Raw genomic sequence first — 25,554 nt, forward strand, 5'->3', positions numbered from 1 at the left:
ATGAGGTTCCCTAAAGCCTCTGGAGCGCAAAAAAACAGTCCTACGGGCAAACCGGAAGTTTGGGAACGGTCTTCCGGTTTGCTTGGAGGGTCATTTTGACTGCTCCGGAGGCTTCAGGGAAGCCTCCTGAAGGTCCCCGAAGCCTCCGGAGGGCTTCCAGGGGGGGCAGAGGAGGCTGTTTTCACCCTCCCCTGGCTCCTATAAAGCCTCTGGAGCCAGGGGAGGGCGAAAAAAACATGCAAAAAGGGGGGGAGAGCTTGTAGTGTGCGCATGCACACTGGTGGGGTTGCGCATTGCATTATGGGTGTGGCATATCCACACACAACCCCCCTGTGCTCCCCCCACTTATGGCACGTGAGCCAAAAAAGGTTTGCCATCGCTGCCCTATTGGTTAAGATGTAGAAGGAATAGATCATGAAATAACCACATGAAGTAGAAGGTGATGGCAAACCACTGCTGAAAAACCTTGCCAAGAAAACTGGTGCAGGTGGTCTCTGAGAATCTTCCAGTCAATATTTTTTTAAAAAAATGATGTGAGCAGGACATGCTTACAAAATCATGGAAGGGTGGACTTTTTGAACACTGGTATTAAAAAAAAGAACTATTGTAGAATCTTCTACTTTGGAAAAAATATACTACTGCTGAAGTTTTTGTTTAAACATGAGGAAATAGCATGCACCCAAATGTAAGACAGTCTAAACAAAAATAAAGCTTTATTATATACTTCTGTAAAATGCCGGAGGTCAACTTTTGGTTCTTATTCCCTTTTCAAGTGGATCCCTTCTACATTTTCTCCTGACCAAATGACATTCTTTGAATATTGGGTGCAGGCAATATTGACCCAAATCAATCTTAAGGCATGTCTTGTTTTTAAAGGAAGACCAAATGTACAATTTTCACTACAGGGGGGTAGCAGAGACTCTGCCTGGATATTCACTGCCTCCCAAAAAGATATTTCTTTATTTTTCAAAGCAAAATTCTCTACATATCTTTAGTATGTTGCTCTTGAAATCTGATAAAGTTTTCAAATATGATCATATCCTAATCTATCTCAGGAGAAATACTGGCTATTCTTGTTCAAGGCACAACCCTTCATGAGCCTCCACACCCAATAGAAAGAATAGAATACTACTATTTTAACTTGCACAGGCTTGCAAACCAGGTATCTGTATTTGTCATTAAAATAGGTGACTTTTGTCCTGATAAGATCTACTATCTGTTCTGGTAAGGCACCTAGTGGACAGAAAATCTGCCAGTCTTCAGTGGAGAGTTGTGACTATGACTAGCAAGCTGTGTCTGCCCAAAACCCTGACAGAAAAGCCCCATGGAATGACAATTATCATAGACCCCTGTTTAATTTCCTCATCCCCAACTTCTTTATATATCAAAAACAGAATCAAAAGCCATCCTCCTGTAACCTAGATGCTGTAACTGGAATCTGGATTAAAGAGTTACAGGATACAAGCCAGGGGTGGGATTCAAAAATTTTAGCAACTGGTTCTCTGCCCGGATGCTGGGTGGGCGTGGCCATGGCAGACGTGGCCTACTCGGCCTTCTGCACCGCGGCAGGGGGAGGCTTTTTGCCCTCCCCAGGCTCTGGAGGCTTTCTTTGAGCATCCAGGAGGGCGAAAACAGCCTCCCTCTGGGCTCCAGAGGCCAGAAAAGGTCCATTTCCAGACTTCCATAAGGCCTGTTTTTCACCCTCCTAGAGCCTCCATGCGGGCCCTGCACTTACCTGGCATCCAAAACAAGCCACGTGGAGACTCCTGGGAGGGGAAGAGCTGAGGTGGCAGCCAGTCCTTGCAACTACTGGTTTGGGAAACCAGATGTAAAATTAGCATCCGGTTCACCTGAACCAGTCCGAACCGGCTGAATCCCACCCTGATACCAGCTGGCCACATTCAAACTGCCAGAATAACTGCTTCTCTAACAGCATTTAAATTCTCCAATTAGAGAGGCAGAAGGTCTAACTGAAATCACCCTCAACAGAACTGACTTAACCATTACAAACAGAAGCAGTCTTATAAAAGTTTTAGGAAACCTTTAACATTCAGTGACCTTATAAAGTAGGATGAACAATCCACAAACGTCACAAACCTAAGTGTGACTGTCTCAAAACAAGCAGGGCAAAAGTGATTTCAATCGGTTTTTGTAAGCACGAAAAAGTTTAAGGGGAAAAACTGGCACTTATTTCTTTCATTAATCTGTCAGAATCATTTTTCTTTAAAGCTTTTCATGGGCAACAGGCAAACTTCCAAAACCAGACAAAACAGTCTGATTTGATTTGATTCCCAGTGATAGTATGATGACCTACACTTTCCTAGGCTCCTTGGAACTGAGTTACCCCACAATTATTTACTCTTCAGAATTTGGATCATCAAATCAAAACACTATCAATAGTCACCTTATTCCTAGAGAATATATATATCCCTCCCTCCCTCCCTCCCTCCCCTCTCTCTCCCCCTCTACCCTCCCTCTCTCTTTACATACATACATACATACATACATACATACATACATACATACATACATACCTCTGAAGAAAGCAAAATGGAACAAATGAAGATAGATATTGAACCTCTCTTTGGCTACCAGTAAGTGGCTCAGCGGCTAAGACACTGAGCTTGTCTATCAGAAAGTTTGACAGTTCGAATCCCTAGTGCCATGTAACGGAGTGAGCTCCTGTTATTTGTTCCAACTTCTGCCAACCTAGCAGTTCAAAAGCAAGTAAAAATACAAGTAGAAAAATAGGAACCACCTTTGGTGGGAAGGTAACAGCGTTCAATGCACCTTCAGCGCTTACTCATGCCGGCCACATGACCATGGAGACGTCTTCAGACAGCGCTGGCTCTTCTGCTTTGAAATGGAGATGAGTACCACCCCCTAGAATCGGGAATTACTAGCACATATGTGTGAGGAGAACCTTTACCTTTAGGTAGCATTTTTGCAAGAACAGCTAGATCACAATGTGCATTAAATCTCAGACTTTAGAAATAATTGATTGTATTTCACCTATTTACAATTTCTTAAATTGTCTTTATGCCCCCCCCCCAATTTCATTTTTAAAAATTAATCAATAGTTGCTACTAAAGAATACAGGTAGTCCTCAACTTATGACCACAACTTGAGTCCAAAATTTACGTTGTAACAACTTTTGTTCAGTGAGTTTTGCCTCATTTTACAACCTTTCTTGCCACTGTTGTTAAGGAATCACTGCAGTTGTAAAATTAGTAACTCGGTTGTTAAGTGAATCTACTGCCCCACTGACTTTGCTTATCAGAAGGTCACAAAGGGTGATCATGTGACACTGCAACTGTCATAAATATAAGTCAGTTGCCAAGCACTTTAATTTGGATCACATGACCATTGAGATGCTGCAACTGTCATAAATGTGAAAAGGGATCATAAGTCACTTTTTTCACTGCTATTGTAACTTTGAATGGTCACTAAATGAACTGCTGTAAGTTGAGGACTACCTGTAATATGGTAATAATTTGTTAACTGAACTCATTTAGTTTACATGAATTTATATAATACACTAAACAGTAAACTGCAATTGCTGAAATTGCTCAACATGCTGAACTACAAGTGAGCCAGTCACATTTGTCCCTAACATATTATTATGCACAAAGGCTCCCCATCACATTATCTGATGATTAAAATTGTCCCAACCACATTCATTATAAACTTTCTCACCTGTTCTTGCTCTGCTCCCATAACATCCTTAATTATGGTTTACCAAATTAAAAAAACAGCTGGCTGGTTTCTTCCCACACATTAACAAATAAATCACATTGGCTGGATGCACATAAGATATTATAACAAACTGTTGATTTCTAAGCATGTGTGTGAGCCCCGCCTCTCCATTCTTCCCTCCCCCTGGATTTTTTTTGAAAAGACCATTGGCTTCCAGTCTTGAGATATCTTAATACAGTGTTTCTCAACCTGGGCAACAAGAAGATGTGTGGACATCAACTCCCAGAATTCCAAGCAAAGCTGCCCAGGGAATTCTGGGAATTGAAGTCCGCACATCTTTAAGCTACTAAGGTTGAGAAATACTCTCTAAATACATTAAACACACATTTATTATATGGTGCTGCAACAAGCAAATTTCCTACTCTTTGAAATTTGGTTGGCTATTGGGCATCAGTAATAAGAAAAAAGACATGTTAAAAAATATATCCGGAGACTGTTCCAGAGATGGATTTCTATTTATTTTTAAAATTCCCCTTGCAGCATTGCCAGGATTGGAAAAGAGAGCACCTTCCCTGATCTCTTTGCCAAAGAGAAGGCTATTGGAAAGTGTTAATACCACGTGACGGGCATTTTTTTTCCAATCTCTTTCCAACACTACAAGCCAAAACACATTTTAAATGTTTTCCATTCCAAATTCCCAATGGGGATTAATTTAATTTCCTAAAACCAGGAGTTCCAAAACTATAGAATTGCCAGATGATTGAATATCACTGCTCCCCTCATTGCTGAGGTCAAGCCCACCCAGAGAAAGTATTTTTGCCTGCATAAACAAGGGCTGCTGCAATACAAAAGCATCGACCATCACAGTACAAACAAATTGCCTCATGGGATTTGATTGTATCTGAAGAAGCCTGCTGAGTTAATAGATTGTTTGCTTGTGACCAGGTGAGATTCCTAAGTCCCTGTTGATATTCCCCATCCAAATACAGCCTGGGTCTTCTTAAATATTTGAGATAAGAAACATTTTCCTACCATTTGAGATACATCAATGAAAACAAAGTTACATGTTTCCATACTCCCTTCACAAATTCAATTCCGCAGGGAAATCCTATGTATCAAATTCAAAATATTTATATCAACCAGTCAGAACAGCTGGTTGGGGAATTCTGGGAATTGTAGTCCACACCTCTTAAAGTTGCTAAGGTTGAAAAACAGTTTTATTTAAAGCAACTCTGAATTTGAAAGGCCCTCCAAAGGCATTTGTTGTCCTTGTATAAAGATCAACAGATTGCATTAAAATCTAATCCCCTGCATCCTTTAGCATCCTCAATCTCCAGCCTCCTGCACCAGTGGAAGAGTCAAGGTACGAAAAAAAGGGAATTAGAGGTGATATCACACCTCTGGGAGTTGCCTGATGTTTCTTGAACAATTAAATATAGAGTATAAAATGAAGACAACTCATCTATCTTACCAGGCCGCTTGCCATAGAAATGTATCCTTTCAGTATTAGTCAGCAAGGAGTTGAAAGAGGTCACCAACAGCATTAAGATCAAATTACTTTTTAGAAATATATTCAGGAAGGTTTTATACCATCAAATTATTTATATGATCAAGGAAGCAACTGCTTTTAAAACTTGTGTCTATTTCCCTAAAGGATTTTGCCCCTACATTTTAATTAGTCCAGAACTGACGTTAAGCAGGAATTGAGTAATGCATGGATATGGATTGACAAGAATTTGCACAATAGTAGTAGACTCCTTTCAACCAATGCAATCAAAAACCATTTGAAAATTATTTGTACCTTCTTCCCAATGTATGGTTAGATTACACAGCTTGCCTTCAGAAGTTGTGGTGCTTCATCACTGGAGGATTTTAAGACAAGACTGGATAACCATCTGTCTGAAATGGTATAGGGTCTCCTGCTTGAGCAGAGGATGGACTAAAAGATCTCCAAAGTCTCTTCTAGCTCTATTCTGATTGATATTTGCTCTGAGGCCATTCATTGGAGGGCATTCAAGAAACAAGTCTTCCAGCAAAGCAATAGCTTTCCTGTTTAGAGATGGTTGATGATGCCAAGTCTTATCAGCTTTTCAGTTTAATTTAAGATCCCCCTATCTACTCAGGCTTTGTATTAAATGCTGCTATTTAGTGTGTTTTCCCTTATTAGTCTAGGGATTTTAAAAATAATTTTACATGGTTTTATTAGTTTGTATAGCCGCACATAACTTCAGAATTATTTGTATAATTTATAAATAAATAAATACTCAATTCTAGTGTGACTTAGTGAAAAATTCTCAAAGTGGGAGGTGGTATCAATCTAGAAGAGCATTTTGCTGAAACATATGCTGCCAATGTGGAATCCTATCCAAAAGATGGATGAGTCAAAAAGCAAAAATGCTGGCTCCAGCTGTTTCCAAATCATGAAACAATTCTGCCAGCACAGGCTGAGAATCATCAAAAAGATTTTCTGAGACGATTCTTTAAAAGCTGCAAGTGACAAAAATTGCTAAATGAATAAATAGCCTAAATTGCAAGTGAGATTAAACACTTATTTTTTAAAACCATGCATCAATTCATCCTGGGCTATGATACCCCTTCAATTAATGGGATAGGGAACAGGAATAGATTTCTTGTTGTTGTGATCTATTTTTGGCGCAGTGGTTAAATGCAGCACTGCAGGCTACTGCTAGATCAGCAGGTCAGCGGTTCAAATCTCACCGGCTCAGGGTTGACTCAGCCTTCCATCCTTCCGAGGTGGGTAAAATGAGGACCCAGATTGTTGGGGGCAATATGCTGACTCTCTGTAAACCGCTTAGAGAGGCCTGAAAGGCCTATGAAGCGGTATATAAGTCTACTGCTATTGCTATATTGCTATTCTGCAGAAGGTTCCTCTCAGACACAGGAAGAAGCATATCTGCTTATAGTAAAAAGACAATGAAACTAGTTCAAACAGAATTCATCTTTTGGAAACCTCAGCTATTAATCCAGCTGATGTTTTAGTTTTCCGTTTGAATCCCCTAAAACCAAATCTATACACACAAAGGTCATGCTGTGCACAGAAGATCACCTGACCAAGTTACCTTTTAAAATAGAACTGTGCAAATGCTTTAAGAGGCACTTCAGAGTGCACAGAAATGGGTAAAAACACATCTTTCTGAATTGTTAAATTAGCCACATTTTTTTCCAGACTTGTGAAGCTGCTTCAGATGTTGTTCCTAACTGTCTCTGCATGCACATTCTTTTCAGTCTGCTGAAAGGACGTAAAGTAATGGTGTACACACACGTGCATGCAGAAATAGTTGGGTGCATCAGTTTAAAAAATGCTTTTCACAGGCCCCTACATGTTCTGAAATAGTTCTTCTGAAGGATTATCCAGCCGAAGTTATATGCTGACATGGAACTAATATTGTTTCAGAACAAGGAACTGGCTGGATGAAGACTGTGTTGTGCTAAGGAAACCAAAGAAGCAATCAGGTATAAAACTTAGCGTTGTAGCAATGCAAGCAAAAACACATCCATGTTTCTATTTCTTAAGCTTTTTAACACCAGAAAAAATTGATGGGGAAACACAGCAACCATTTCCTCTACTCTCAATAAAGAGAACTGGTCTTAAAAAAACCAAACCAAACCAAAATAACAACCCAACCTAGTACAACTGTGTACAAAAATGTGGGATATCTTTATTTTGGCTGATTTACATTTATTCTAACTTGAAACTGGTGCTTTCAGTCTCTGAATCTATTGTATTTGTGTTACAAAGCATTCCACTTAATAATAGTTCAGGAGTATTTTCCTTGGGTTACCAAGTGTCAAAGAAAATATTCTAGACAGTATGTTCTTTGGGACTTAGAAAGCCAACTCAAACTTCTTAGGCAATTAGATTAGGTGGAGCTTCTTCACAGCAGAGAAGAAACTTGAGAGTAGGGCAGGAGATCCATCCAGCATTGAGGCCCACAGTATGCCTAGAGAAAATTCAGTGACATAGATTTTCAGCCAACAGTAAGCGCCCCAATAGGATGTCCTAGCTTGAGGCAGAACTAAACCCTTGGATCCAATGTCTTCCTGCTTTCCCATGAGCCTCTAGGATTGGGTTTTGTGCCTTAACCTCCCTCAGATTAGGGTAAGCATATTTTTCCCTCTGGTGATAGGAATAGGAAAGGATTTGAAGAAAAATCTGTGAGGGAGAAAGTGAAATTGTTCCTTATTGTCAACTCTGGCTAACATTAGAGTTGACAATGGTGTAGTTAATGTACTTTTGAATAAAATGGATTATTTGCCATTTCTCTTTGCCCCACCCTCTATAAATGCTGGTTAATTTGGGGTTTCTCTATGTAGTACTCATATCTTAAGAAAAGACTGGTCTGTTTTTCTATTATTCCAGACTACAAGGTACAAAATGAGAGATTTAAGTTGTAAGAAGGCATATTCCAATTAAATGATAGCAGAAACGTCCTAATTCTAACAGTAGCTTAACAGTGCCAATGACTTTAAAGCTGGTTTTTCTTCGCTGGTTGACTTGAAGAAGTGACTGGATACACATTTCTTAAAGGTAAAAGTAAAGGTTTTCCTCGCACATATGTGCTAGTCGTTCCCGACTCTAGGGGACAGTGCTCATCTTCATTTCAAAGCTGAAGAGCCAGCACTATCTGAAGACATCTGGATTCCTGCACCAAGCTGGGAGTTAGACTTAATAATCACTTTTAACTCTGATTCGGTTATGTCCTCCCTGGTTACATGTATGCTTTCTGCACAGTATCAAAAAGGAATAGTCAAGGCAACAGTTACTTGCATAATTTGGGAATAAAAAAAAATACACAGCAAGGAAATCAGATGATGAAATGAAGATCTATTATTAGAATTCAAATCTCTAGATATACTTTTCGAAACTATCTGACATGAAGAGGCAACAGGTATCAGATTATGGCAATAATAACCTTCTCTTCACATGCCATTTTTTAAGTGTAAATCTACCCCATCAGTTATTTGGCCCAATTGGCAGATATGTAGGTCCTCAAAATAGCAAGGAGAAAGGAAGGTGATACTTTTAATAAAACAAGTTTCTAATAAAAGATGCAAGAATTCCACACCAACTACTTCCCATAAAGATCTGAAATGCCCTCCCAAAATAGGAAAGTACATGAAAGCTTGGATTTCCACAACTGTGAGACTAAAATGAAGCTGGCTAAATGAAGCTTGTTCAAACTGTTGTAAAAATTCAGTGATTTATAAACAACAGTTGTAGTAATTATGCAAATTCAAAAAAATGAGATAACCAAGTAAAAAACATGGCTGAAATAAGAACACATCCAAATTTTTCTTCTCTCCCTAATTCACTCAGAAAATTCTCAGTGGTGGATACTAACCAATCTGTTGATATACTGTATTGAAAGGGTGGATATACTATAACTATATTTTCAGCATATTGACTGTGGGAAAGAAGGTAGAACATGTCAAGGGTTCTCTAATCTATACTATCTTGAGAATTAAAGCAAAGAAATCTAGGAGACATTTCAATAGCAACTTCATCATAATGCCAAATTAGCTATGGGCATGCAGAGAATTTTCAGTGATGACTCCTTCATGTAGATAATATGCCAGAGGGAATAAGAAGTTTATCTAAAATATCATTTACTATAAGTAAATACACAGTCCCTTAGAAACACCCTGTTTCACTCATCTCCAGAAAAGGTGTGGAGCAGGAAGAGTGATTCATCTAGGACATAACATTAGGCAGGAGCTAGTTTCGGCTCCAATCCCACTGTTCCTCCCCCAGAATTCATCACCCTTCAAACCCCTATTCTGTCATGTAGCTGACATCAACTACTATCGACCCATAACCAAGGATTTGCCTGCTTTCGGAGGCACAAAATTGTCCCAGTAACACCATTTCCCTTGAAATACTGCAACATTTTCCCTGAAGAAAATGGACAGCACATCTCACATTTATTTTCCTCCCGTGTTTTCCTCCTTGCTCAGAACAAGTTGAAAGAAGAAAAATCAATTGTACCAGCATCCTGAGAAAATCAATGAAATAAGTACTTAACTTTGTTCTCCAGTTGTAATAGTTTCATAACAAGGCTCTTACTGTTTTTCCTCTTGGCTACTCTCCATTCTTCACCAACCTATTGCCCTATGGAAAGGATTCCAACATGCTACAATGCCCTTTCTAATGCCCTTTAAAAAAAAATTCAGCACAACTTCTTAGCAGCATTCCTAAAGCAATGGCTGCACAGGGTTTCTTTGGTGGCAGCCAAAAGGAAATGAAAGAAAAGAACTATGGAGTTTCAACTGCATTCAAAGAGACATTGCATAGTTAATTCATTGACTCTGAAAACAAGTCTAACAAGGTATAGACTGTATTCATACAACACAGAGAAACAAATATTAGCTAATTATTTTTAATCTATTGTGTTATATCAATCTGCAATGATTCTCATGCATCATGTGAATCCAAAAACTGAACTAAATAGACCATGGGTAAGTATGCTTTACAGCTGAATACTGTACAGTACTGGATTTCAGCAAATGCTTTGAGTCATACCATGGTGTAGTGATTATGTTCAGGCAATACAGTAACCCATGATCACGGAATTAACCACTGTAGTTGCCTGAGTCAGCACCTGGACCTCAAAAACTAACTACATTTTTTGCATATTAAACTGAGCTGCAACTAGTCAACCACATTTCAACCCTAAATATTGTACAAATTCAGCCACAGAATCAGTCATAATAAAAACTATACTCTTCAAAACTCTTTTGCACAATTATCAGGTACAGGAGTCTTTCATTTCATTTCATTCATTCATTCATTCATTCATTCATTCATTCATTCATTCATTCTCTGACCATACAATTTTATGCAACAGAGGACAAAACAATTATGATTATGTAAAATAATTTGCTGTTCATGGTGATTCATCTAGGACAGGGGTATCAAACTCGATTTCATTGAGAGCCGCATCAGGGTTGTGTTTGACCTTGGGGGCTGGGGTGGGTGTGATCACGTTGGGTGTGGCCAGCTCGACATCACTCATGTCGGGGTGCCTTTGGTGGCCTGAACGCTCTTCCAGTGAAAACGGGCTCCCAAACTTCATTTCTGGCTGCAATGGCCTCCTGCAACCCTCTGCCAGCGAAAATGGAGCCCAGGAGTGCTGTACGCAGCTCTTGCAAGGCCTGTTTTCAGCTGTGATGGCTTCCTGCAACTCTCTGCCAGGGAAAACGAAGCTCAGGAGGCTGCATGTGGCCCTTCCAAGGTCTGTTTTCCCTGGCAGAGACACTGCAGACCAATCTTTTGCTGTTTCCAGGGAGGCCCCATGGACCAGATCTAAGCACCACACAGGCCAGATCCAACCCCCGGGCCTTAAGTTTGATATCTCTGATCTAGAAACTGTGGCAAGCAAGGAAAAAGGAGAGGAGGAGATTTGAGTTAGCAAAATCTTCCAAAAGCTTGATCCATGTGCTTCAGACTGCATTATCATCTTTTGCTCCTTTCTCCCCAAAATATGGTACCTTCAACATTTGAATGATGTCAGCAAAATGCTTAAGGTTTTCTTAGGATGTAGCAATAAGAAAAACCTGACTGTTAGGAAAAGAGTAGCAAATTCAAGGCCACTGAGAGAGAGAGAGACACTCCTAGGTGAGAAAATTGCAACCAGCTGTGACCAAAACAAAATTAATTTCCCTTCAGAGTTCACAGAACAACTGCACCAGTAGCAGCACACCAAATCTGATCAGGATTCTAATACAAAACCTTGGGCAAGAAGCACTCCCGCTGAAAAAACAACAACTTAGATACCATTAATTTGTGATAAGCAGTAAAGTCTATGTGGTTACCGGCTCACATCTCTCTGCTACAGGAACTAAAAACTTAAAAGTAGATCACTAGCTTAGAAGCAGGAGTCTCTGGCTAAGCCTAGGACAGGATGGACACTTGCCTGCAACTACTAGGGGGACCGGAAAAAAGACCTAAGTGCCCTTAGCACTGGCTCACTGGGGGCATTCTAACATTTCCTCAATTGCAGGACAAAGCCAAGGGCTTTTGTTAGAAAACAGTGTGCCTCATGGGTAACCATGGCACCAATTGTTAAATAGCCCACAGAGTTTCCCTGCAGCAGTTGGCTCTATCACAGAGCCGGCAACAAAAATAAACTGAGCGATGGGTACTATCTCTGTAATATAAGGCTTCCTGGAAAATGCGCTTCCATCATATAGCAAGCAGAGAAATCGCAAAATCAGGCACACACACAAAAAGTGGGATGCAGAAAAGGCTAATTTAGGAAGCAACCCAAAAGTGCTGCAGAAAAGCAAAGCCCTGAAAAATCAATCCATGGTTATGTTTACACAGCAGAGTGCATCACAAACTAGCCAACTGCAGTTCAGCTTAGACTGCTCTAAGAACCCACCCATGTCATCAGCTGAAGGGTCAGGCTCCATGCAAACACAGACTGACTGCATTGACACACTGCATAGAACCATATTTTATTGAACAAACCACAATGCCTGAGGATGCACCGCATGTGAGGAATAACTCACCACTGACACACAACAATCCCTGGGTCCACAACACATAAGATAACATGAAACAAACAACATAACTAAACACAACGTGTAAACCAAATTACGACAGCGCTAGTCTCCCCCACAGCTATTCAAATAAATACCTACAGAAAACCTTGTTTCTGACCAGCAGTCAAAGATGTAACGGAGTGCCACTGCGTTTTCCTTGGGCATTCTGCAATGAGAGAGGACGACCATGTCAGGCAACTTCCCTGCTTCTCTGCACTGTGATGTGAACATGACTATCCAGCAACCCTGGTAGCCAACACTCTTTGCCTCCTTTCTGGAGGCCAGGGCAAATGCAGGCTAAAATTCTGGCAAAGAGCCCAGAGATTCACAGCTGACACAAAGCAGCAGAGGAAACAATTTCTTGCATTCTACATAAATATAGACTGGTAGGGCTGGGTTTCCTGGGGAGCATACAGCACAATAGATTTGGGGTAGACAACCGGTGCCCTCTAAATACTTTGAATCCTCACAACTCCTGACCACAAGACCTTCTGATTAGAGCCTTTCGTGGACCAAAATAACTGGAAGGCATCAGGTTGCAAAGCCCTGTACAACGGAAGCAGTTTACACATCTTGCATCTTACGCAGCTTTGGGTGTCAGTTGTACATGCTCTGGCTTGTCATTTCTCTAAGCACTAGAATGTAGGGCTACCACAGTCTCCCACAAAACTGAAAAGGGCCTTTCTTAAAATTATTTTACACATCATACACAAGTCACGTGTATCCTTTCCAATGTAAATAATTACAGGTAGTCTTCAAATTATGACCACAATTGGGATCAGATTTCCACTGCTAAGCAAGGTGGTTGTTAAGTATTTTATGACCTTTTTTGCCATGGTTGTTAAACGAATCACTGCACTCAAGTGAATCATGCAGCTGTTAAGCGAATCTTTCCCCCATTGTCTTGTCAGAAGCTGGCTAGGAAAGTTACAATAGCAATATCATGGCTGTTGGATACTGCAACTGTCATAAATACATCTTGTTTGCCAAGTGCCTGAATTTTAATCAGGTGACTGTGGTTATACTGTGATAGTGATAAGTGTGAGGACAGTTGTTTTTCCAATGACATAACTGTGAATGGTTGCTATACAAATGGTTATATGTCAATGTCTATTTGTAAATGAATCAGATTGTAATTGAATATCATCTTGATTTTACCTAATAATTCAATCCCAAACTTTTTTCATACAATCTGCAAGTACTGTACACAATGCAATAATATTTATTTCATAAAATAAAAATTAGGGGTTTTGCTTATTTCTTTGTACGCACATAAAGGTGAAAGGCAAACATTAGCTTCCATTAATGCGAGGGCCATCTGATACATTACACTTTTAAGCAATATCAGCTGTTTGGCCAGAAAGGGAGAATGCAAGTCAACCATCAACAGGTAGTCCTTGCTTAATAACGATTTGTTCAGCTACTGTTTAAAATTGCATTGCTGAATGAAGAGACTTAAACCTATACCCAAAGTTATAGCTATTGCGGTGCCCCCACGGTCACATGATGAAAATTTGGGCACTTGGCAGTCTTCTCCCCCATTATAACTGACCACAACTATTCACATCTTTCTATCTCTCTTCACTAGACAACTCCTCCCTCCTCCAAACTTGGAAGGCCTCAACCGGTTACAGGGCCCAGCAGCGCAAGTAAATTGCTCCACCTACCTTTACATTTTTCTGCAGCTGATGATGGGCACATCCACTCAATGTGAAGCAGGGGTGGGTTTCAACCGGTTCGCAGTGGTCCCTGCGAACCGGTTGGTCAGCGAACCCGGAAGTAAGTAACTTCTGGGAACGGCAAAGGGCGCACCCGCCCGCCCGCGCTCCTTATCCGGTTTTGACGAGTTCTGCGCTTCCACGCATGCGCAGGATGCATACAGCGCCTGCGCGATCCTCCAGGAGCAGCTGGAGCATCACACAGACGCTAGTACGCATGTGTGCGCCGCACGCGTGCACGAGGACGCCGCCGGCCCCGTTCCAACCGGTTCGGTTGGAATGCGGCGAGAAACCCACCCCTGATGTGAAGCATGCCTTTTCTATAAAAGTCGAATCACGCCTTTCTGCATGCTAGTACCATTTTCATGATCGATTAGAAGGCTCCTTTTCAAAATTGCACAATTTTAAGAAGGAGCCTCCCAAGAATAGCACCAGGTCTCATGATTATTTGGAAGGCTATAAAGAACCTCTTTCTAGCTTTCTGAATGATTGTGTTCACTAGCTTTCTAGAACAAATGAAAACAAATGAAATTGTTCAGGAGACTAGCTGGCACCAAAGCACTCGTGTGCTCTGCTTAATGAACTATGCAATCATTTAATGACCACAATTGGGAGAGCTGAAATTGCAGTTGTAGAACAAAACAGTTACTTACTGATCGCTTTATCCATGACCTGGTCAATTGCGGTCATAATTCAAGGGCTACCTGGAGGTGGTGATAGATTAATATGTTCTAGAAGAAGGATATATGGACAAGCTCTCATGGTTCAGAATTTTCTGGAGGTAAGGCTTTGCATTTACTGCATTTCCCCCATGGATGTACATGTTAAATTGTAACGGAAAATATATACGGTACTTATTTATTTTACTTTTACCACACTCTAACAACTCTTAATACCTTAAAGGTAAAAGTAAAGGTTCCCCTCACACATATGTGCTAGTTGTTCCCAACTCTAGGGGCAGTGCTCATCTCTGTTTCAAAGCCGAAAATGTCTCTGTGGTCATGTGGCCAGCATGACTAAACGCCAAAGGCACACGGAACGCTGTTATCTTCCCACCAAAGGTGATCCCTGTTTTTCTACTTGCATTTTTACATGCTTTCGAACTGCTAGGTTGGCAGAAGCTGAGACAAGTAATGGGACCTCACTCCATTATGCAGCACTAGGGATTCAAACTGCTGAACTGCTGACCTTTCTGATCTAAAAACTCAGTGTCTTAGCCACTGAGGCCCTTAACACCTTACAAGCTATCTAAACAAAAATTAAAACATATACAATACAGTTAAAACCAATCAATCTAATTGTAACAATTGTGTGGATAACCACTAAGAACCCCATATAAAAACATAATGATACAAAAACAACAGCAAGAACAAAAAACAGAAAGCAATAAGGTATCAGGCATAAACTGAAGGAAAGGCCCTCAAAATCAACTCAGCTTCTAAACGTTTTCAGAACTTCAAAAAGAGGAGCCAGCCTGATCTCCATCATCAGGAAGATGTTCCCAAGAACTGGTGCTTCTAGAAAAGGAGTGCCATCAAACCTCAGACAGTCCTTCCACATTGTTCAGAAATGTGGGATTACAAAAAGTTGATGCGTACGAATTCTACTTATTACCCAGTTAAGATTTTGTCATCAATTGCTCTATATGTGTTGTATTACTTTACAGGAAGACCATCAAAGCCAAAATACCAATTTAGCTCTGTGAGGTAGACTAAACTACAACATAACTATGAATATTCTATCTTTATTGTATGGTTACATTAACAGAATCTTGCAAAACAAGATTTTCCCCATTGTCTCCTTTTACTTTCTGGAAAACTAGGGAAGGTCCCTTCCTAAATGTTTCTCATGCCTCCTCTTCTGTGAGCTGAGACATCTTTACATGCCCGTTATCCAGTTTGTGGCTCTTCCTCCTGCCTCCCCAGATCATTCTCACACACACCATTTCAACCACTGCAGCCCTATTGAAAAAGTTTCCGGAGTTCTCCATGTAAATCTTTCAAATTGGTATACAGGATACAGTGCAGGAAACAGGACTGAAAAGGCCACACTTATCAGAAAGATTTGCCAAAGTGGAAAAAAATAGAGAAAATGCAAGATTACAAGTCCTTTCATTGCAGTATCACAGATAGTCAAGAAGTGAAGCACAGTTAATGGGAGCAACTGGTAAACCCGATATACCGCACTGTGAAAACATACATAAAGAATGTCGAGGATAAATCTTTTCACACACATATCAAATAGATAACTTATCTTAAATATTCTTTTAACAAACCAAATAAATGCTTGCACAATTTTTTCTTCTATTCAATCATGTCCAATTTTTGGAGATTGCCTGTACAATAAATACCCTGCAGTTTTCTTGGCAATGTTTTTCAGAAGTGGTTTGCCATTGCCTCCTTCCTAGGGCTGAGTGAGAGGGACTAACCAAAGGTCACCAGGTTGGTTTTGTGCCTAAGGCAGCACTAAAACTCACAGATTCCAAATTTCTAGTGGATGCTTTAACCACTACACCAAACTGGCCCTCTAGATTCTACATTTAATTATAATTCATGATAACTAGAAGGTCACTGAATATTAATGCAGAAACTAATCAACAACAACTCATAAGTCATCACTGTCTGGGCTCATACAATAATTGTAAATCAGCAAACAAGATTATGACTTCATACAATGTGGGAATCTGGTCCTTATACATACATTAGAATACTTAACTTTGTTCTCCAGTTGTAATAGTTTCACAACAAGGCTCTTACTGTTTTTCCTCTTGGCTACTTTCCATTCATCACCAACCTATTGCCCTATGGAAAAGATTCCAACATGCTACAATGCATTTCTAATTTTTGATTTTTAAAAAAATCAGCACAACGTCTTAGGAAGATTCCTAAGATATGAATCTGGTCCATATACAATACATACATTAGAGGGATTAATCTTAAAAATCTATTATGTAGCATATTATTATATAATATCTCTGAAATATCAAATTCTGTGGAAATTCAGAATTCAGTAATATTCACTAAGTATGACTTACACTTTGTCAATGATTGAAGAGTTTCCGTAGAAAACTCTTTTATTTTTTTTTAGCACTGATGATGTTACCTACTTTGGTAATGAAACAACCAAGCTCAGAGAGCACCAAGGACCACTCTTATTCTTCCATTCTTAAAACTCCTCTACTTAAAGAACTATAACCTTTCTCTCTTCTTAAGGAACTTTAAAAAGGAGAAACTATAGCCACACAACTGGAAAATGCAGTTAATTGTAAAAGTGAAACCAAGTGGCTGTTCAGGCACGTTTTTATAGGAAAAAAAACAGCTTGAGATTCATCTCCTTGGATGATAAAAAAATTATAACCCAGTGAGAGTAGCAAACCAGCTATACAGGTATCACCCACCACACAAACACATATTGCTAAAGTGAAGGATGTTTCAAAGGCAATTTCAGAAGCATGCAGAGACACAAAGATTTCACACATACTATCAAATCATCAGGTTAGAATGGCAATATGTATTAGTTTCAGGCATCCACAGAGAACTGTTTCACTATCCACTGACTCCCTCAAAGAGGGACAGAATCTCACTATTCTTAATGATTCCCCCAAACAATTAAAGTTTAACCCCAAATTTTGTCTTAGTTTGATTCTCATGCAAAATAATGGACACAATAGGTGGAAGTAAGGATAAAATCTGTGTTGGCTTAGAGCTCCTGATTGTTACAACATGGTTAGATGTTATACACTGAACTTAATTAAAAATATTTTTCTGGAAAAAAAATGCAACAATCCAAACCATTTCAATGCCAACAAAGATGAAGAAATGTTACTCTCCCCAATCCAAATTTTATTATTACTTTAATAGCCAGATATAGCAGAAAAATCTTTATTTTTTTATTTAAAAAAAATCAAGAAACAAACATTCTTGTAACAAACAGAGATCAAGTCCGAGAAAGTGCTTCTTCTGTTATTTGAGCTTCCCTTTTTAACAGGACAATACAGAAAGGAATAATTCCTTGTATTTATCTTTCTTTTAAACTGCAGAACAAAAGATAGATTGGGATCTACTCATAATTTTTTGAGCAATTTGCAGTAGATGAGCAATGATTTGTGGCTCTTGTTTACTAAGCAAAGAAAACGATACATTATTACTTATCCCCATAAATTTTACATCAACTAATCAAATTTTATGTTATAGGAAAAGATTGAGAAGTCTGTCCAGTGCTGACAATTAAAACAAAATGTGTAGTCATATAAATTTATAACAGGTTCTAATGGGTGAATATTAGTGTTATATGAAATATAGCATGTTATATTTCGTAAACTTTTAAGTCTGCTAATGCTTGCATTAGGATACAAAGCCAAAATTTAGGTTCTTAACTTTCTTGTCAGCAACTTCAGGAACCTGACAATTCAATACAATTACAGTCCCTTTTGATCCCACATAGGCTGTTATGGCATTATTCAAAATTCCTTAGCCAACATTTTCCCTTTGTTTCTCTACTAGGAAAAGCAGCATTGTCCTTCTCTCCTAAATATAATAAAAGGTCACAGAACACCATTACACCATTTCCTGGTAGTGCTGTGAAACTGCTTCAAAACATTGTAGGGGGAAAATTCAACTAAGCAGACCCTTTGACTCTTCTCCAACACAAACCTTTGGAGTTTGCAAACACAGTTCGTAAAAGTGTTGTCCTTACCTTTTTCCAGAAAGTTGTCACTCACCTTCTGTTAATTCAGAGTGGCATATATTTCCCAAAAGTTATCAACACGCTTATTTCAGGCAATATTTTTGCGACCTGAATACTTCTATTCTGAGTTTTAGCTTTGTGCACTAGATTTCCTACTTACCATTTAAATCCAGATATGTGTTTGAAATCCTAACCTTCGAAATTCAAATATCCGTACAGACCCAATGATAGATTTTTAAAAAGTGCAATATTCTGGTAAACTCAGGGACAGGTTTGAAGAACAGATTGCTTTGACAGCAACAAGATGTTGTGGTCACTGAATCTTATTTCATTGACAGCATGTGTGAGCAGCTGCCTTCCTAGTTCAGGACTGTATCAGAAGTAAGAAGGCACACATGATGAATTAAAGTACTTCTTGAATTCATACCCGTGTACAGTCTACAATCACCACCAGTCCACCACCATCACCCCACCAAATTATTCTTTACATAAATAAAGATTGTTTAGGGTCAGCAAGCTTCCCATACAAGACTCAACACAAAACAAATAAGCACAAAACTCCAAAATTGCTCCTGGCTGTGATGGACAGTCAAATCAATCATTCAACATCATTTTCTTATTTGACAGAGAACAGGTAATACTTGAAGCCTGAGCCAATGCTATTAACTGTCACTACAACAGGATAAAAAGAGTCCTACTGAATCAAAACCAAGTCTATGGGACCAAAACCCATTCATTCTAGTAGCAACTAGAAGCCAGTTGGAAATCAACAAGTAGAATCCTGAGAATAGCTGCCCACTGCTTTCCTTGAGAAATTGGCATTGCCATTGCCACCTCATGGAGGATAAATGTAGTTACCACAACTATTGGTGAGTAGAAGCTTTCTTTTGGGTGAATTATCTTAACCTTTTCATTTGACATTTCCATGAGTGGCCATCACCCCCATCTTGTGGATGGAATTCATTCATTTAACTATGAGTTCTGGGAAGAATTACTTTCTCAGGTGGACTAATTAGCAACTGTCTCATTATAAAGCATCAACCAAGGCATCCTATCACGCAGGTTATTATTTAAGAGGAACTACAGGAAAAACAAACTGCCTCAACCTTCAACAATATTCCACCCATCCACCAGCTATTATATGGGCACCAGTTTACCATTCTCTTTTTCGCGTTTTGGGAAGTTACGCGTGCTCAAGCGGGGATCTGCCATTTCCCGGCCTTCTTCAGGATTGTGGGTCGAAGAAGTTTCTCCTCGTTTCTCCTAATGAGAGATCCCAACGGGAAAAGGACGGGATCAAATAAACTCTCTCTCCGCAAACAACTGAGGGTCACTCGGGCTTGAGCGTCGCAGGAGCGAGCGCAGCACCGTCGTCCAAAGCAGAGCCTGGATCTCAAGCCACGAGAAGCATCGGTCAAATGCCCCGCCAGCCTCTGAAGAAAAGGCAGAAAGTCCTCCCTCCGAGTCAGGCAAACAACCCCTCAAGTTAAACAAGAAACTCAATGGCAGGAGAATCCCCATGTTTCCCCACTCACCGGCTTTCATTGTATTCTTCCTGCTGCTCCCACTGAAATCCCTTTCGGGCTCCTGCAACCGCCGCCGCCGCCGCCACCAGTGACAACTTCGCAAGAACCTAGCAGAGCCGCTCTCCGAAGTTGACACATTTGGGCAGGGCCCTATTGGCTGCTGCCTCCGTCGCTCCGACGCCAAGCCCCGCCCTTCTTCGCCTGCTCTCCCCCCACCCCCTCTTCTCTACTTTTTTCCCCTCCGCTTCAAATACACGTGGGTGCTACTTTGGATGGTTGCGGCTGGTTTTCCCGGGCGCTTCTGGCCATGTGCTACACCCAGCCCTTCACCCACGGGCGGCCGGGAAGGAAGAATGTCTGGCAACAGATGGCTGAGCTGTGCCGTCAGAGCTCCCTTCGGCAAATAGCAAATGAACCAACGAAACTCGAGGCGCCTTCCCAAGCAAAATAAATTAGACTTGTTGTCGTGCCGCGACTTTGACTGGTCTTCAGATTCCGCCTGTAACTTCTACAACTACAGAACCCGTTTATATGCTGGCCGTCTTGGATGTGCGCGGGTCGCGTCACGTGGATAACACAAACGTTCAGACCGTTGCACCCTCGCGTGTGCAGATGCTGCCGTTTTTCTTTATGGATAACTGAGCAACCCCTAGTTTGCAGCAGCGGGCCCAAGCCAATTACTTTGAAATGAATACCTTGGGCTCGTCCAGACCTGCGTTCACAGATGAGTGTAAAAACTCTATCAAAAAAGGATACTAAGGTGTGAAGCAATATGAAGTTGTATTTGGTGTGAGCTGCTTTGTTTTTAACTCCTCGAGGATCCTATTTGAATACCACTAGCTAACTTTACACAATTCCTGAATAGTTTTGATTCTGTAGATTCCCTAACAGCCAAACTGTGTCACAACTTTCAATTGTGAGGTCAGTGTGTTGTATATGACTAGAACAAACATAAAATCAAGAATTGGGGCAATTCTTGGAGGAAGAAGCTGTATTGTTTCTAGGATCAATCGTCTGGGAATACTAGTTGCTGGATCACCAGCAAGAGAGTCTTTCTGCCTCCATGTCAGGCTTGTGTAGCTCTCAGTGATTGCCCACTATGGGGATCAAAGTCTTTTAGAGAGACCTTTGGCCTAATCCAGCCTAAATATTTTCCTTTCCTCCTGTTTTCAGGAGATACTCAAATTGCCCTTCTTACTGATATATCTCCCTGTCTGATGACACCTTTCACAGCTGGAGAGGATCCCTGAATGCTTGACACTGGTGAGATGGTAGATAAATGCAATGAAGAAAGAACCTGTAACATCCCAAGTCTTCTTTTAAAAAGGAACAAAACTGCGTGTGTTTTTTTCAAAGTCATGATTATCTCAGAGGAAGAAGACAACAATACTAAGCTCTTTATGGTTCTTCAAAATATTACTTTATCCCAAACCGGATGGAACTCGTAAGGCAGAAGACAAAATGAATGTTTGCATTTGTTACCAAAGCTGAATTTCTCTATGTAATGCTGCCACTGGAGTTTTTTTCCTTATACCCACAGAAGACACACCCTGCAGAATCACCAACTGAGCACTTATCCTCAGATGCTGTAATGGCACAGTGCCCACCCACCCACTGCAACTTAGGAGAAGCAAGCACTTCACCATTGCAGCTGCAAAGCTGTGAGAGACTTGGGTCTGGCAAATCCTTTCACACCTTCTCACATTCACACCTTAGAACTATAGCGATGTAGTGTCATTTCTTTCAGATCAGCACACGGGAGAAATAGTTAAAACAAATGGCTGCAAGCTGTTGTTTACACTTGAACATTAAGAAAGGAGAATGGTTATTTAGAGCAAGGATGTGAGATGTTGCGGCATAGTGCAAAACACATCACTAATTTACAAGATCTTCCTGAGCTATCACTAAATTTCAATAGAATTCTGCAAAAATGAAAAATTACAAAGTTCTGGGGACAGAAACGGAAACTTCAGGTCAGGGGTCAGTTGGTACGACTATTCTGTTCAATAATCAGGGTAAATCTGAGAAAGAAAGTGATGTACTCAGTATACTGGGCTCTGTTGAAAGGGATAGACATATACAAATTGGTTATACTGATAATGATATTTATTAGAAAATATCCTGTATCTCTATCATGATAGAGATACATTTCAAATGAATAAGTGCTGATTCCCCCTCCCCCAGGTATACAAACTAGTAAAAGTTTCTGAATAGTCCCAATGTTTTTAGTATTTTCCCACCAATAATTGAATACAATTGTTCTGCCAGTTTTGTTTTAGCTTGAGGCTAACTCTTATCATTATCCAGATAGTAAATTATGAATAGAATATGCAGATAGAGTGGACTTGATTGGTGATGATCATGCTAGCAGGACTTTGCTGCCTTCCTAGATTCCTGAATTGCATGTCTCATGAACTTGAAAACCGATCTGTGTAATATGGACACAATTTAAGGAATAGTCAAGCGTTCACTGCAATACAATATATATAGATAAGGGTCTAGATTCAGTATTGTGATCATGAGCTATGCAGGATTAGTATACAACTAATGTTCAATTGTTTTGTCCTTGGACTCTGTATTAAAATGAAACTTGCTTTATTATATACCAGGAGCTCAAGTTGTTTTTCCAAACTTAATAAAATGACACTAATTACAACCAAACTTTGAAATCATAACAATAATGATGAAAACATAAAATCTCTTCCTTAATATCCAGGGAATTAAAAGTTTCCTTCCCTGAAGTTGTCTTGTTTTACACTCATCAGTACTGTATGGGTTTTAAAAATCTATCAATATTATTGGGGTTTATGTGTATATGTGTAAAGATTATAATTTCTATTTTATTTATTTAAATTTAGTTGCCACTCAATTCCAGTGGATATCTCCCAACGTCCAGGTATCATCCAACTTCAACAAGTGTTTTGAATCTTTGTAATAGGATTCTGTTGAGAGCTAGTTTGGTATAGTGGTTAAGGCATCAGTCTAGAAACTGGGAAATGGTGAATTTGAGTCCCACCTTAGGCACAAAACCATCTGGGTCACCTTGGGCTAGTCAGTCTCTCAATCCTAGAAAGGCAATGGCAAACCATTTCTGAAAAACCTTGCTTGGAGAACTACAGGAACTTGTCCAGACACTCACTGAGAATTGTACACAGTTGAACAGAAGAAAAAATAGTAGATGGCGATAGACCTACTGTAGTATAATGGGATAACTATGAGGTGATATTAATGATAAAAGGTAACTTTGGTGGTGAAAAGCATTCAAGACTTTTGTTATCTTAATGCCTAACATAGCAATTGCTGTATTAAGCAGCTCCATATGCATGGCACTGTATGCTAATCTTTTATGAATGATTATTCAAATCAGGTACACTTTTCTGTCTTGTTAAATTAGTTGATCTTCATAATGCCAGATGTCTTCCGTGTTTATGAAATATCAGCAGTTATATTGATGTGGTCCAAGTTGCCTCAGTTTCAACTCAATTAAGTATTCAGAATTTTGAAACAAAACGGAAAATGTCTGCATATCTGAGGTTGTGGTACTTGACTGATTTTATTTTTGCCTAATCACATAGAATTGAACCTTGCAGATTAGAATATAATTTGAAAGAGGCTGGCTGTCGGAAAATTAAAACCGGAAATTTAAATGAATCGATATGAAAGAACAGACTGTGGATACCTGCTTCAAAATTGCTATTTCCCAACAGGGTAAATATCTTACTTATATAGCTGCTCTTACACCTGCATATTCTCTCTTGGCCCTAGGAAGGCGGCAAGCTACTTCTGCAAAAGGTTGCCAGAAAATACATGGATTTGCTGCCAGAAATTAAGTCTGAGTTTAAAATGAAAGACCTCCAGCTCTTTGTTGCTGACATCTCTTGGTCATCCAGATTTTTACTGCCCGGCAGGTAGCCTTGAAAACGATGCCAGGTGTATCACGATTAATAGATCTAAGTGGACAGATTCATGATCTGGAAGGGGAAAAGACCTGTGGGAGAACCTACTGGGGGGAGAAATCTCTCATAAGGATATCTGGTTAAGAATAGATTTGGATGAATTAAAATATACTAAATCTTCTCAGCAGCATGAAGAGGCTATGTTGGAGGGCCAGAACAACTCAGAGACCAAAGGTTTCTTGTTCTTTTTTAGAGCCAAGATTGTACTTTGTGTCTACTGTATATTTACACGTTTTTCTTATGTCAGTTCTAAACCTAAAAGGCCTCTAGCATGGTTTCAAGTAACTACTATATTCTTCTTTAACCCTTCTATCCAAAGAACAACTTTCTATTAGGAGAGCTGTGAATATAGACCCAGGAATCCAAGGCAGTTTGCCTGCCGGTGTTGATGACAAGTATGCAGAAGGCAGCTGAACAAAAGAAAGATCTAACTGTCTGATTAGAGCTGGAAGTTGCATGATCTTCCTTCTCCAGACAGAGAGTTTTTACTACTGTAATAAAATAATCTTTGTTGAATGTTTTCACTCAAGATTGTATTCTGCTTGGCAATGGCCAGTTTTTACAAAAGAGAGCAAAATTACATCACTGAATATATAACACAAAGTATGTTGAGACTTGTGCAAATTTCGGGGGGGGGGGGATCTTGCCAAGAAAACTGCAGGAACTAATCCAGGCAGTTGTCAAAAGTCAAAAAATATTGAAAGGTGCAAAAAACAAAAAGCTGAGAGGAGGGAAGGAATGAAAATTGATTGTGGGGAGAGATTGAAGTGCTTGAGTCCATTGTAATCTCTGCACAAGGGTATAGCAGGCTGGAATCCTGGACAGGAGCAATCCTGGGGGAGACAGAAGCTCTTGTTCAAATTTTTGCACCAAATCTTGAAGGAGTGTCACTTTTTGTGCAAGAGCGTATCCCTATTTGTTCTAACATTTGCGGGATTGGTGACCTTGAGATTTTAATGATTGAAATGAAATGTTAGTTCAATTTGGGAGTCTCGCATTCACTCTGGTAGGGTAATGAGCACAATGTACCATCAGATACTCTCTGACTTTCATGGTGCTCAAAATCTTCCAAAAACAAGATAGTGATCCATTTTTTTAAAAAGGCATGGGATACCTAGGCCCAGACACTATGTGTTGTCAATTGTGTGTGAATTCAACAAAGTATACTTAATTCACCTTGATTGTGTTTTGGAAGGCCTTAAAGACCTACCTAATTTCCCAAGTCTTGGGCTAAGGTGATTTGGAGCCTCTTGCCTTGCTGTATATTAAAGTATGTCTTCTACCATATTCACCATCTTGTTGTTTTCCCTCTTTTCTAGTGTGCTTCTTGTTATATACAGTATGTTATTGTTTTTGTTATATTATTTTTATTCTTTACGTTAGTATATATGGCAGTATAATAGCTTA

General features: G+C 39.8%; 1 protein-coding gene across 1 annotated transcript in view; it reads right to left on the reverse strand.

The window, feature by feature from the left end:
- DENND2C (DENN domain containing 2C) overlaps positions 1 to 20,282 on the reverse strand; it is a 60,506-nt gene extending 40,224 nt beyond the window's left edge. Inside the window, exon 1 of the mRNA XM_014054067.2 lies at positions 20,201 to 20,282. The gene's annotated coding sequence lies outside the window, so the exon portion shown is untranslated. The remainder of the gene's footprint in view (positions 1 to 20,200) is intronic.
- Positions 20,283 to 25,554: the final 5,272 nt, after the last annotated feature.

This window comes from Thamnophis sirtalis, unplaced genomic scaffold (assembly GCF_051295495.1).
Source record: "Thamnophis sirtalis isolate CommonGarterSnake01/CBP01778 unplaced genomic scaffold, rThaSir2_p1.2 scaffold_7, whole genome shotgun sequence".
NCBI lineage: Eukaryota > Metazoa > Chordata > Lepidosauria > Squamata > Natricidae > Thamnophis > Thamnophis sirtalis.